Source organism: Syngnathus floridae, chromosome 17, assembly GCF_059516105.1.
Source record: "Syngnathus floridae isolate MCC-2025c chromosome 17, RoL_Sflo_1.0, whole genome shotgun sequence".
Lineage (NCBI taxonomy): Eukaryota > Metazoa > Chordata > Actinopteri > Syngnathiformes > Syngnathidae > Syngnathus > Syngnathus floridae.
Window position 1 is genome coordinate 696,174 of NC_142429.1, and position 16,137 is coordinate 712,310.

Below are 16,137 nucleotides of genomic sequence, written 5' to 3' on the forward strand. Positions count from 1 at the left end.
CCTGATATGTCAGACCTCAGCGCATTTCAAAGATTCAAATCTTCAGCGCCATGCACTTCAGCTCACTCCATGCTAACATTGATCAGGCGTCGAACCCGCATCATCATGCTTAAGAGGTGGCCATGCTAACCAGTGCGCCATTATGTCAACGCATAATAACTAAGTCTACTGGTCAAAACAGCGGTTACTATATGACGTCGCTACGTCGTGGTCACGTGACGCAGACAAGACGTCAATGGACGTGGGCAGAGTTAACTTGTTTAAAAGGGAGTAGGCAGAAGAAATATTTAATTTATTTAAATCTATTTTGAGTGCACACCATTATGCCAATGCATAACAACTGTAAATCTACTAAACAAAACAGCGGTTGCTATATGACATCTGCCACGTCGTGGTCACGTGACATACGTGACGTCGATGGGCGTAACTTTCGCCGGAATTCAAATCCGCGGGGAGAGTTAACTTGTTTAAAAGAGAGTGGGCAGAAGAATTATTTAATTTATTTAAATCTATTTGGTGTGTGCGCCATTATGTCAATGCATAACAACTGTAAGTCTACTAAACAAAACAGCGGTTGCTATTTGACGTCTGCCACGTCGTGGTCACGTGACGCGGACGTGACGTCGACGCCTACTTTACATCCCACCGATCACAGGACTCCTCGGCTGCATAACCGTGCCCCCTTCCCAACCAATCGGATTTGCTATACGCGAAAACGACGCCAATGGAAAGAGCTTCCGCCCAAATTTAAATCCGTGGGCGTGGCTCGCAGCAGGAAGTAGGAAAATGGCGGCGATGTTGACAAAGACACAGCGGATGGTAACATACGACTAACAAGAGAAATATTTTTATTTTCTGCTTGCAACTGGACCGTCCAGAGCGTACACGGTAAGTACAACTCATCGTTTTTAAAAAGAAGTACTTTTGTTGCCCTGAAAAGCGAGTGAGCGTGGCGTTTGTGGGGGACGTCGAATTTCGACGATTCTTTCTGGTCAACGGTTGTAAATGATTGTGTTGATTAAAAAAGAAAACTTGATGTAACTCTACTTTTAACTGCCGTTTCAGATAGATTTGGAATTGCATCACATCCAATTTTGCCTAGAGCGTACACGGTAAGTAACACTCGTTGTGTTTAAGGAGATTTACGTTTGTAATAGCAGAAGTGTAGCCGCGTTGCGTTGTACGTGTGAATGTTGGTCCGGGCGAAATGTTAATGTTTAATTTCATTCCTTTAGGTTCCACGGTGTTTGTTGGCTGCAAGTTTTCCACTGCAAGAAGAGGCTCATATCATTGACCAGGAGCGAGCTACAATGGTGAGTAGCCATAACATTTATGTTAAACACTTCCTATTTCATGTCTAACAGTACTTGATTTAACAAATAACCATAAATAAATACAGTGTGGGCACTGAAGTTAACATATGTGATTATACTGCCTAATCTGTCACCGAGTAGATTGTTGCAAAGTAATATAAGATCCAAAGTTGTAATTCAGAATAGTTTTCAAAAGAAGGCCATTAGAATTATATACAAGTCTGATTACCCTGAACAAGCTATTAATTAAATCACAAATTCTTCAATTCAAAGATTTGGTAGATTATCAGACAAATAATGTCTAACAGTAATTGATTTAACACATCACGATAAGTAGATTGAGTGTGGGCACTCTCAAGTTAACATATGTGATTATACTGCCTAATCTGTTACAGAGTATGTTGTTGCCAAGTAATGTAGAATAGATCCAAAGTAGTAATCCAGAATAGTTTTGAAGAGGCCATTAGAATGATAAACAAATCTGATTACCTTGAACATAATAACAAGCTAAGTGTTTAATATGTCCTATGAAGTCAAAATTGGGCACCATCATGTGGTGAAATTTGGAATTGCATCACATCCAATTTTGCCTGGGAACAAACAGATTACATAAATCTTAGTTTTGAATAAGCCACTCCTTCTCAAACAAGTAAACTCTGCCCATTTTGCGCAGTAGATGTTCTGTTAATATCTAGTATTTATACAAAGTCATAATTTAAATTGCTTTCAACCTTCATTCATCGGTTCAACCAACATTACTCGCTCTTATTACCAACTTGTATTGATTTAACTAAGCGTTTAATACTTCCTATCAGGTCTCAAATCGAGATTTGGCAAAATACAATTTCAGCAAATCCAATTTTGCCAGGGAACAAAAATAGATTAAATAAACTAAATAAGTCCTCTTCCCATTAAATAAATCAGAAAAGTCTGTCTTGTAACCAGTCCTCTTCAAACAAGTAAAGTCTGCCCATTTTGTGCCGTAGATTTTGTGTCTATGCCTAGTATTTAAACAAAATCATAATTTAAACGACTTCTTTCCTTCATTCACTTTGGAAATTTGGAATTGCAGCAAATCGAATTTTGGCAGGGAACAAAAATAGATCAATTAAACTAAATAAGTCTTCTTCCCATTAAATAAATTAAAAAAGTCTGTCTTGTAACCAGTCCTTTTCAAACAAGTAAAGTCTGCCCATTTTGTGCCGTCGATTTTGTGTTAATGCCTAGTATTTATACAAAATCATAATTTAAAGGACTTCATTCCTTCATTCACTTTGGAAATTTGGAATTGCAGCACATCAAATTTTGCCTGGGAAGAAAAGTAGATTAAATAAATTTAATAAGTCTTACTACTTCCCATTAAATAAATTAAATACGTCTTACTTGTTCCCACTCCTTTTCAAAACAGTAGTTTAAAACGAGGGCCCTTCACTCAATCTTTAACCTCAACCCCGCACGTTGTGTTGTATCTGTGAATGTTGGTTGTGGCCAAATGATAGTTTTCTTTCATTCGTTTAGGTTCCAAGAAAACTTGATGTAACTCTACTTTTAACTGCCGTTTCAGATAAGCGGGTATTACGTCGCAGTCAAATGCCGCGGATATGACGTAATTGCCCGAACCTCCGCCAAAATTCAAATCTGTTGGCGCGATGGCCGTGAGCCACTGAGCAGCGACGATTATCAACAGAAATATCTTTATTTTCTGCTTGCAACTGGACCGTCTAGAGCGTACACGGTAAGTAACACTCATTGTGTTTAAGGAGATTTACGTTTGTAATAGCAGAAGTGTAGCCGCGTTGCGTTGTACGTGTGAAAATTGGTCGAGGCGAAATGTTAATGTTTAATTTCATTCCTTTAGGTTCCACGGTGTTTGTTGGCTGCAAGTTTTCCACTGCAAGAAGAGGCTCGTATCATTGACCAGGAGCGAGCTACAATGGTGAGTAGCCATAACATTTATGTTAAACACTTCCTATTTCATGTCTAACAGTACTTGATTTAACAAATAACCATAAATAAATACAGTGTGGGCACTGAAGTTAACATATGTGATTATACTGCCTAATCTGTCACGGAGTAGATTGTTGCAAAGTAATATAAGATCCAAAGTTGTAATTCAGAATAGTTTTCAAAAGAAGGCCATTAGAATTATATACAAGTCTGATTACCCTGAACAAGCTATTAATTAAATCACAAATTCTTCAATTCAAAGATTTGGTAGATTATCAGACAAATAATGTCTAACAGTAATTGATTTAACACATCACGATAAGTAGATTGAGTGTGGGCACTCTCAAGTTAACATATGTGATTATACTGCCTAATCTGTTACAGAGTATGTTGTTGCCAAGTAATGTAGAATAGATCCAAAGTAGTAATCCAGAATAGTTTTGAAGAGGCCATTAGAATGATAAACAAATCTGATTACCTTGAACATAATAACAAGCTAAGTGTTTAATATGTCCTATGAAGTCAAAATTGGGCACCATCATGTGGTGAAATTTGGAATTGCATCACATCCAATTTTGCCTGGGAACAAACAGATTACATAAATCTTAGTTTTGAATAAGCCACTCCTTCTCAAACAAGTAAACTCTGCCCATTTTGCGCAGTAGATGTTCTGTTAATATCTAGTATTTATACAAAGTCATAATTTAAATTGCTTTCAACCTTCATTCATCGGTTCAACCAACATTACTCGCTCTTATTACCAACTTGTATTGATTTAACTAAGCGTTTAATACTTCCTATCAGGTCTCAAATCGAGATTTGGCAAAATACAATTTCAGCAAATCCAATTTTGCCAGGGAACAAAAATAGATTAAATAAACTAAATAAGTCCTCTTCCCATTAAATAAATCAGAAAAGTCTGTCTTGTAACCAGTCCTCTTCAAACAAGTAAAGTCTGCCCATTTTGTGCCGTAGATTTTGTGTCTATGCCTAGTATTTAAACAAAATCATAATTTAAACGACTTCTTTCCTTCATTCACTTTGGAAATTTGGAATTGCAGCAAATCGAATTTTGGCAGGGAACAAAAATAGATCAATTAAACTAAATAAGTCTTCTTCCCATTAAATAAATTAAAAAAGTCTGTCTTGTAACCAGTCCTTTTCAAACAAGTAAAGTCTGCCCATTTTGTGCCGTCGATTTTGTGTTAATGCCTAGTATTTATACAAAATCATAATTTAAAGGACTTCATTCCTTCATTCACTTTGGAAATTTGGAATTGCAGCACATCAAATTTTGCCTGGGAAGAAAAGTAGATTAAATAAATTTAATAAGTCTTACTACTTCCCATTAAATAAATTAAATACGTCTTACTTGTTCCCACTCCTTTTCAAAACAGTAGTTTAAAACGAGGGCCCTTCACTCAATCTTTAACCCCAACCCCGCACGTTGTGTTGTATCTGTGAATGTTGGTTGTGGCCAAATGATAGTTTTCTTTCATTCGTTTAGGTTCCAAGAAAACTTGATGTAACTCTACTTTTAACTGCCGTTTCAGATAAGCGGGTATTACGTCGCAGTCATGTGCCGTGGATATGACGTAATTGCCCGAACCTCCGCCAAAATTCAAATCTGTTGGCGCGATGGCCGTGAGCCACTGAGCAGCGACGATTATCAACAGAAATATCTTTATTTTCTGCTTGCAACTGGACCGTCTAGAGCGTACACGGTAAGTAACACTCATTGTGTTTAAGGAGATTTACGTTTGTAATAGCAGAAGTGTAGCCGCGTTGCGTTGTACGTGTGAAAATTGGTCGAGGCGAAATGTTACTGTTTAATTTCATTCCTTTAGGTTCCACGGTGTTTGTTGGCTGCAAGTTTTCCACTGCAAGAAGAGGCTCGTATCATTGACCAGGAGCGAGCTACAATGGTGAGTAGCCATAACATTTATGTTAAACACTTCCTATTTCATGTCTAACAGTACTTGATTTAACAAATAACCATAAATAAATACAGTGTGGGCACTGAAGTTAACATATGTGATTATACTGCCTAATCTGTCACGGAGTAGATTGTTGCAAAGTAATATAAGATCCAAAGTTGTAATTCAGAATAGTTTTCAAAAGAAGGCCATTAGAATTATATACAAGTCTGATTACCCTGAACAAGCTATTAATTAAATCACAAATTCTTCAATTCAAAGATTTGGTAGATTATCAGACAAATAATGTCTAACAGTAATTGATTTAACACATCACGATAAGTAGATTGAGTGTGGGCACTCTCAAGTTAACATATGTGATTATACTGCCTAATCTGTTACAGAGTATGTTGTTGCCAAGTAATGTAGAATAGATCCAAAGTAGTAATCCAGAATAGTTTTGAAGAGGCCATTAGAATGATAAACAAATCTGATTACCTTGAACATAATAACAAGCTAAGTGTTTAATATGTCCTATGAAGTCAAAATTGGGCACCATCATGTGGTGAAATTTGGAATTGCATCACATCCAATTTTGCCTGGGAACAAACAGATTACATAAATCTTAGTTTTGAATAAGCCACTCCTTCTCAAACAAGTAAACTCTGCCCATTTTGCGCAGTAGATGTTCTGTTAATATCTAGTATTTATACAAAGTCATAATTTAAATTGCTTTCAACCTTCATTCATCGGTTCAACCAACATTACTCGCTCTTATTACCAACTTGTATTGATTTAACTAAGCGTTTAATACTTCCTATCAGGTCTCAAATCGAGATTTGGCAAAATACAATTTCAGCAAATCCAATTTTGCCAGGGAACAAAAATAGATTAAATAAACTAAATAAGTCCTCTTCCCATTAAATAAATCAGAAAAGTCTGTCTTGTAACCAGTCCTCTTCAAACAAGTAAAGTCTGCCCATTTTGTGCCGTAGATTTTGTGTCTATGCCTAGTATTTAAACAAAATCATAATTTAAACGACTTCTTTCCTTCATTCACTTTGGAAATTTGGAATTGCAGCAAATCGAATTTTGGCAGGGAACAAAAATAGATCAATTAAACTAAATAAGTCTTCTTCCCATTAAATAAATTAAAAAAGTCTGTCTTGTAACCAGTCCTTTTCAAACAAGTAAAGTCTGCCCATTTTGTGCCGTCGATTTTGTGTTAATGCCTAGTATTTATACAAAATCATAATTTAAAGGACTTCATTCCTTCATTCACTTTGGAAATTTGGAATTGCAGCACATCAAATTTTGCCTGGGAAGAAAAGTAGATTAAATAAATTTAATAAGTCTTACTACTTCCCATTAAATAAATTAAATACGTCTTACTTGTTCCCACTCCTTTACAAAAAAGTAGTTTAAAACGAGGTCCCTTCACTCAACCTTTAACCCTATTTATTCACCTTCTAGGCTAAGTGTTAAAGGCTAAGTGTTAAAGGCTAAGTGTTAAAGGCTAAGTGTTAGAGGCTAAGTGCCAGAGGCTAGGCGCCAGAGGCGAGTTTTTGTGGGCTGAAGTTTTAGTGGGGTTAGTGTGAATACAATCCAAAAGAATACAACAGAATACAATACAATAGAATATAATACATAGATTAAATTCAATAGCTCTTACTACTTCCCATTAAATAAATTAAATACGTCTTACTTGTTCCCAATCCTTTTCAAAACAATCCTTTTCAAAAAAGTAGTTTAAAACGAGGGCCCTTCACTCAACCTTTAACCTCAACCCCGCACGTCACATTGTGTTGTATCTGTGAATGTTGGTTGTGGCCAAATGATAGTTTTCTTTCATTCGTTTAGGTTCCACGGTGTTTGTTGGCTATGTTTTCCACTGTCAGAAGGATGAAAATACAAAGTACAACGCTTGGACGTGGGCGAAGACGTCACCGGTGAGTCCTTCCTTCCTATTTATTTACCTTCTAGATGCTAGAGGCTAAGTGTTAGAGGCTAAGTGTTAGAGGCTAAGTGTTAAACACAATACGAACAACACAACGATACTGCACTGAACAACACGATACCGCACTGAGAAACACGATACCGCACTGAACAACACGATACCGCACTGAACAACACCATGCCGCACTGAACACCATGCCACACTGAACAACACCATCCCGCACTGAACAACACCATGCCGCACTAAACAACACCATGCCGCACTGAACAACACCATGCCTCACTGAACGACACCATGCCGCACTGAAAGACACCATGCCGCACTGAACGACACCATGCCGCACTGAAAGACACCATCCCGCACTGAACACCATGCCGCACTGAACAACACCATCCTGCACTGAACAACACCATCCCGCACTGAACAACACCATGCCGCACTGAACAACATTATGCCGCACTGAACATTATGCCGCACTGAACAACACCATGCCGCACTGAACAACACCATGCCGCACTGAACAACATTATGCCGCACTGAACAACACCATGCCGCACTGAACAACACCATGCCGCACTGAACAACACCATGCCGCACTGAACAACATTATGCCGCACTGAACAACACCATGCCGCACTGAACAACACCATCCTGCACTGAACAACACCATTCCGCATTGAACACCATGCCGCACTGAACAACACCATCCCGCACTGAACAACACCATCCCGCACTGAACAACACCATGCCGCACTGAACAACATTATGCCGCACTGAACAACATTATGCCGCACTGAACAACACCATGCCGCACTGAACAACACCATGCCGCACTGAACAACACCATGCCGCACTGAACAACATTATAACGCACTGAACAACACCATCCCGCACTGAACAACACCATGCCGCACTAAACAACATTATGCCGCACTGAACAACATTATGCCGAAATGAACAACACCATGCCGCACTGAACAACACCATGCCGCACTGAACAACACCATCCTGCACTGAACAACACCATCCCGCACTGAACAACACCATGCCGCACTGAACAACACCATGCCGCACTGAACAACACCATGCCGCAATGAACAACACCATCCCGCACTGAACAACATTATGCCGCACTGAACAACATTATGCCGCACTGAACAACACCATGCCGCACTGAACAACACCATGCCGCACTGAACAACACCATCCTGCACTGAACAACACCATCCCGCACTGAACAACACCATGCCGCACTGAACAACATTATGGCGCACTGAACAACATTATGCCGCACTGAACAACACCATGCCGCACTGAACAACACCATGCCGCACTGAACAACACCATGCCGCAATGAACAACACCATCCCGCACTGAACAACACCATGCCGCACTGAGCAACACCATGCCGCACTGAACAACACCATCCTGCACTGAACAACACCATGCCGCACTGAACAACACCATGCCGCACTGAACAACACCATGCCGCACTGAACAACATTACGCTGCACTGAACAACACCATGCCGCACTGAACAACACCATGCCGCACTGAACAACACCATGCCGCATTGAACAACACCATGCCGCACTGAACAACACCATGCCGCACTGAACAACACCATCCTGCACTGAACAACACCATGCCGCATTGAACAACACCATGCCGCACTGAACAACACCATCCTGCACTGAACAACACCATCCCGCACTGAACAACACCATCCCGCATTGAACAACACCATCCTGCACTGAACAACACCATGCCGCACTGAACAACACCATGCCGCACTGAACAACACCATTCCGCACTGAACAACACCATGCCGCACTGAACAACACCATCCTGCACTGAACAACACCATCCCGCACTGAACAACACCATGCCGCATTGAACAACACCATCCTGCACTGAACAACACCATCCTGCACTGAACAACACCATGCCGCACTGAACAACACCATGCCGCACTGAACAACACCATGCCGCACTGAACAACACCATGCCGCACTGAACAACATTATGCCGCACTGAACAACATTATGTCGCACTGAACAACACCATGCCGCACTGAACAACACCATGCCGCACTGAACAACATTATGCCGCACTGAAAAACACCATGCCGCACTGAACAACACCATCCCGCACTGAACAACACCATGCCGCATTGAACAACACCATGCCGCACTGAACAACACCATGCTGCACTGAACAACATTATGCTGCACTGAACAACACGATCCTGCATTGAACAACACCATGCCGCACTGAACAACACCATCCTGCACTGAACAACACCATCCTGCACTGAACAACACCACCCCGCACTGAACAACACGATCCCGCATTGAACACCATCCCGCACTGAACAACACCATGCCGCACTGAACAACACCATTCCGCACTGAACAACACCATGCCGCACTGAACAACACCATGCCGCACTGAACAACACCATGCCGCACTGAACAACACCATGCCGCACTGAACAACATTATGCCGCACTGAACAACACCATGCCGCACTGAACAACACCATCCCGCACTGAACAACACCATGCCGCACTGAACAACACCATGCCGCACTGAACAACACCATCCTGCACTGAACAACACCATCCCGCACTAAACAACACCATGCCGCACTGAACAACATTATGGCGCACTGGACAACATTATGCCGCACTGAACAACACCATGCCGCACTGAACAACACCATGCCGCACTGAACAACACCATGCCGCACTGAACAACACCATGCCGCACTGAACAACATTATGCCGCACTGAACAACACCATGCCGCACTGAACAACACCATGCCGCACTGAACAACACGATCCCGCATTGAACAACACCATCCTGCACTGAACAACACCATGCCGCACTGAACAACACCATGCCGCACTGAACAACACCATTCCGCACTGAACAACACCATGCCGCACTGAACGACACCATCCTGCACTGAACAACACCATCCCGCACTGAACAACACCATGCCGCATTAAACAACACCATGCCGCACTGAACAACACCATCCTGCACTGAACAACACCATGCCGCACTGAACAACACCATGCCGCACTGAACAACACCATGCCGCACTGAACAACATTATGCCGCACTGAACAACATTATGCCGCACTAAACAACATTATGTCGCACTGAACAACACCATGCCGCACTGAACAACACCATGCTGCACTGAACAACATTATGCCGCACTGAACAACACGATCCCGCATTGAACAACACCATCCCGCAGTGAACAACACCATGCCGCATTGAACAACACCATGCCGCACTGAACAACACCATGCTGCACTGAACAACATTATGCTGCACTGAACAACACGATCCTGCATTGAACAACACCATGCCGCACTGAACAACACCATCCTGCACTGAACAACACCATGCCGCACTGAACAACACCATGCCGCACTGAACAACATTATGCCGCACTGAAAAACACCATGCCGCACTGAACAACACCATCCCGCACTGAACAACACCATGCCGCATTGAACAACACCATGCCGCACTGAACAACACCATGCTGCACTGAACAACATTATGCTGCACTGAACAACACGATCCTGCATTGAACAACACCATGCCGCACTGAACAACACCATCCTGCACTGAACAACACCATCCTGCACTGAACAACACCACCCCGCACTGAACAACACGATCCCGCATTGAACAACACCATCCCGCACTGAACAACACCATGCCGCACTGAACAACACCATTCCGCACTGAACAACACCATGCCGCACTGAACAACACCATGCCGCACTGAACAACACCATGCCGCACTGAACAACACCATGCCGCACTGAACAACATTATGCCGCACTGAACAACACCATGCCGCACTGAACAACACCATCCCGCACTGAACAACACCATGCCGCATTGAACAACACCGTGCCGCACTGAACAACACCATCCTGCACTGAACAACACCATCCCGCACTAAACAACACCATGCCGCACTGAACAACATTATGGCGCACTGGACAACATTATGCCGCACTGAACAACACCATGCCGCACTGAACAACACCATGCCGCACTGAACAACACCATGCCGCACTGAACAACACCATGCCGCACTGAACAACATTATGCCGCACTGAACAACACCATGCCGCACTGAACAACACCATGCCGCACTGAACAACACGATCCCGCATTGAACAACACCATCCTGCACTGAACAACACCATGCCGCACTGAACAACACCATGCCGCACTGAACAACACCATTCCGCACTGAACAACACCATGCCGCACTGAACAACACCATCCTGCACTGAACAACACCATCCCGCACTGAACAACACCATGCCGCATTGAACAACACCATGCCGCACTGAACAACACCATCCTGCACTGAACAACACCATGCCGCACTGAACAACACCATGCCGCACTGAACAACACCATGCCGCACTGAACAACATTATGCCGCACTGAACAACATTATGCCGCACTAAACAACATTATGTCGCACTGAACAACACCATGCCGCACTGAACAACACCATGCTGCACTGAACAACATTATGCCGCACTGAACAACACGATCCCGCATTGAACAACACCATCCCGCAGTGAACAACACCATGCCGCATTGAACAACACCATGCCGCACTGAACAACACCATGCTGCACTGAACAACATTATGCTGCACTGAACAACACGATCCTGCATTGAACAACACCATGCCGCACTGAACAACACCATCCTGCACTGAACAACACCTTTCCACACTGAACAACACCATGCCGCACTGAACAACATTATGCCGCACTGAACAACACCATGCCGCACTGAACAACACCATGCCGCACTGAACAACACCATGCCGCACTGAACAACACCATGCCGCAATGAACAACACCATCCCGCACTGAACAACACCATGCCGCATTGAACAACACCATGCCGCACTGAACAACACCATCCCGCACTGAACAACACCACCCCGCACTGAACAACACGATCCCGCATTGAACAACACCATCCCGGACTGAACAACACCATGCCGCACTGAACAACACCATGCCGCACTGAACAACACCATGCCGCACTGAACAACACCATGCCGCACTGAACAACACCATGCCGCACTGAACAACATTATGCCGCACTGAACAACACCATGCCGCACTGAACAACACCATCCCGCACTGAACAACACCATGCCGCATTGAACAACACCATGCCGCACTGAACAACACCATCCTGCACTGAACAACACCATCCCGCACTGAACAACACCATGCCGCACTGAACAACATTATGGCGCACTGAACAACATTATGCCGCACTGAACAACACCATGCCGCACTGAACAACACCATGCCGCACTGAACAACACCATGCCGCACTGAACAACATTATGCCGCACTGAACAACATTATGCCGCACTGAACAACACCATGCCGCACTGAACAACACCATGCCGCACTGAACAACACCATGCCGCACTGAACAACACGACGTCGCACTGAACAACACGACGCCGCACAGAACAACACGACGCCGCACAGAATAACACAATACCGCACAGAACAACACAATACCGCACAAACAGTTTTAGATAATATTACGTCGCAGTCATGTGACGCGGACATGACGTCAATAGGCGGAACTCACGGCAAAATTATAATCCGTGGGCGTGGCTTGCAACAGGAAGTAGGAAAGCGGCAGTTCTGGCAAACAAGACACAGCTGTTAGTAACACGATGACTAACAAGGCAAATATTTTTGTTTTCAGCTTGCAACTTGACCGTCTAGAGCGTACAAGGTAATTACAACTGTTTTTTTTTAGCCCTGAAAAGCAAGGGAGTGTGGCGTTTGGGAGGAATGTCGAACTCGGCGTCTGCTTCCAGCCACAGACGCCAAATTTCGACGATTATTTCGACTGGTCAACGGTTGTAAATTATTGCGTTGACTAAAAACTTTATTTAACTCTACTCTTAACTTTGCCGTTTCAGATATGCGGGTATTACACCGCGGAAATGACGTCAATAGGCTGAACTCTCGCCAAAATTCAAATCTGTGGGCGCAATGGCCTTGAGCGAGACACCGGATACAAACACGACGATTATCAACAGAAATATCTTTATTTTCCGCTTGCAAGTGGACCGTCTAGAGCGTACACGGTAAGTACAACTCATTGTGTTTAAAAAGATTTACGTTTGTGTAGTTTGCGTTGCGTTGTATCTGTGAATGTTGGTTGAGGCTAAATGTTAATGTTTAATTTCATTCCTTTAGGTTCCACGGTGTTTGTTGGCTGTATGTTTTCCACTGCAAGAAGAGGCTCGTATCATTGACCAGCAGGAGCTACAATGGTGAGTACCCCTTTCGTCTTCCATTTATGTTAAACACTTCCTATTTCATGTCTAACAGTACTCGATTTAACAAATAACCATAAATAAATACAGTGTGGGCAGTCACGTTAACATATGTGATTATCCTGCCTAATATGTTTATCACAAATATGTCACTAATCACTAATATGTTTATTTGTTTATCACAACACCTTTGGACCTTCAGCAATCGATTATTTACCTTCATCTACATAGAGACAGAACGATGGTGTCTTAAACATCTCATTCATTTCACCAAATAACTTCACGCAGGTGGATAACGGCCGTCTCGGTCACGCTATGTTGCGTGATGCAGTTTTGAAGAACCAAATGCATTTATTCAATGAATAAGTCAAGCTAGTTCTATGTTTATGATGTTGTAAGTTACGGTACCGATTGAAGTTGAGTTCGAAGCCAGTGGAAAACAGCGCTGCGTTTGTGCTCTCCAGGTACAAATGTTGTGATCTCTGACTGACGACCGGGCGAGACTCGAGTAAGAGATGTCCAAACGAGCTCCGGCAGGGCGGGCCAAGGCGGAGCGAACGGACGCCCTTCAGGCCGCCAATGACGAGCTGAGAACCAAACTGATGGACGTCCAGTTAGAACTTCAGCAGGAGAAGAACAAGGTGAAAACCTCAACAGACAGACACTGCCTGCCTCCCTGCCTGCCTCCCTGCCTGCCTCCCTGCCTGCCTCCCTCCCTCCCAGTTTTCCCGATGTAGATTAGACATGCGTGTGCCATGACTGTGTCAGCCTACATCAACAAATGCACCGAGGACGTCAGCACCACTAAGAATATCATCACCCGGGGCAACCAACGACCCTGGATGACTGAGGAGGTACGTCAAACGCTACGAGCGCGGAACTCTGCCTTCAAGTCTGGCGACAAGGAGACACTGAGGACAGCGAGAGCCAACTTGAACCGTGCCATCAGGATAGCGAAGCGAGACCGCAGTCGAAAATTTCAGGATCGTTTCCACGACGTCAAAAACATCAGGAGTATGTGGCAAGGCATACGGGCGATTACAGACTACACCTCACCCTCCCCCCCCCCGGTGGGTGTAGTTGATGCTGACTTTCTAAATGGTCTAAATAACTTCTTTGGGAGGTTCGAGGCACTAAACGGCACTCCAGCAGTTAAAACTGTCCCCCATCAGGAAGAGGAGGTACTCTGCCTTGACTCCGCCGATGTGTTGAAGACCCTGAGGAGAGTCAACCCCTGTAAGGCCCCTGGCCCCGACAACATTCCTGGGCGTGTGTTCAGGGAATGTGCAAGTCATCTGGCTGGGGTCATCACAGACATTTTTAACACCTCGCTGGGCCAAGCCACAGTGCCGGCGTGCTTTAAGACTGCCTCCATCATTCCGGTGCCGAAGAAACCTCAAATCACCTCATTTAATGATTACCGGCCTGTTGCACTGACTCCGGTTATGATGAAGTGCTTCGAAAGGCTGCTTAAAGGTCACATCGTTTCCAGACTCCCCCTATTATTTGACCCGTTCCAGTTTGCCGACCGGCAAAACCGCTCCACTCAGGACGCCATCTCCTCCGTTCTTCACCTGAGCCTGGCTCACCTGGAGGAGAAGAACACCCATGTGCGGAGGCTGTTCCTGGACTTCAGCTCAGCGTTTAACACCATCATCCCACAGCATCTGGTAGGAAAATTGGAACACCTGGGCTTCAACACCCCCCTTCGCAACTGGCTGCTAGACTTCCTCACCAACAGACCTCAGTCAGTCCGGGTCGGACAGAACACCTCTGATGTCATCACCCTCAGCACAGGCTCCCTTCAGGGCTGCGTCCTGAGCCCCCTGCTGTGCACCCTGATGACACACGACTGCGTCCTCAGGTTCACCACCAATCACATCGTGAAGTCAGCAGACGACACAACGGTGGTGGGGCTCATCAGAGACAACAACGACCTGGACTACAGAGAGGAGGTGGAGCAGCTGGTGGGCTGGTGCAGAGAAAACAGCCTGATCCTGAATGAGGAGAAGATGAAGGAGATCATCGTCGACTTCAGGAAAAAACAGCCTCACCACGCTCCACTGATCATCAACAGCTCAGCTGTGGAGGTGGTCAGCACCACCAAATTCCTGGGGGTCCACATCACAGAAGACCTCACCTGGACTATGAACACTACGGCACTGGTCAAGAGGGCACAGAAGCGCTTGTACTTCCTGCGGAGGATGAGGAGAGCCCACCTGCCCCCACCCATCATGAGGACGTTCTACAGGAGCACCATAGAGAGCATTCTGACAAGCTGTCTCTCTGTGTGGTGTGGAGGCTGCACCGCCTCCGATTGGAAGAACGTGAGGAGAGTGGTGAGGACAGCAGAGAGGATCATAGGGGCTCCTCTTCCCTCCATTCAGGACATTTCATCTCAGCGCTGCATGTCCCGTGCCCGTAACATCATCAATGACCCATCACACCCCCACCATGGACTGTTCTCCCTGCTGCCCTCTGGGAAGAGGTTTGCAGCATCCGCTGCAGGTCCACCAGGTTCTGCAACAGCTTTTTCCCTGCTGTCATCAGACTGTTGAACACTAGAACTGTTGAGCTCTAAACTGAACTCTGCATCACACATTCACAGAACTGTACTTTATGACA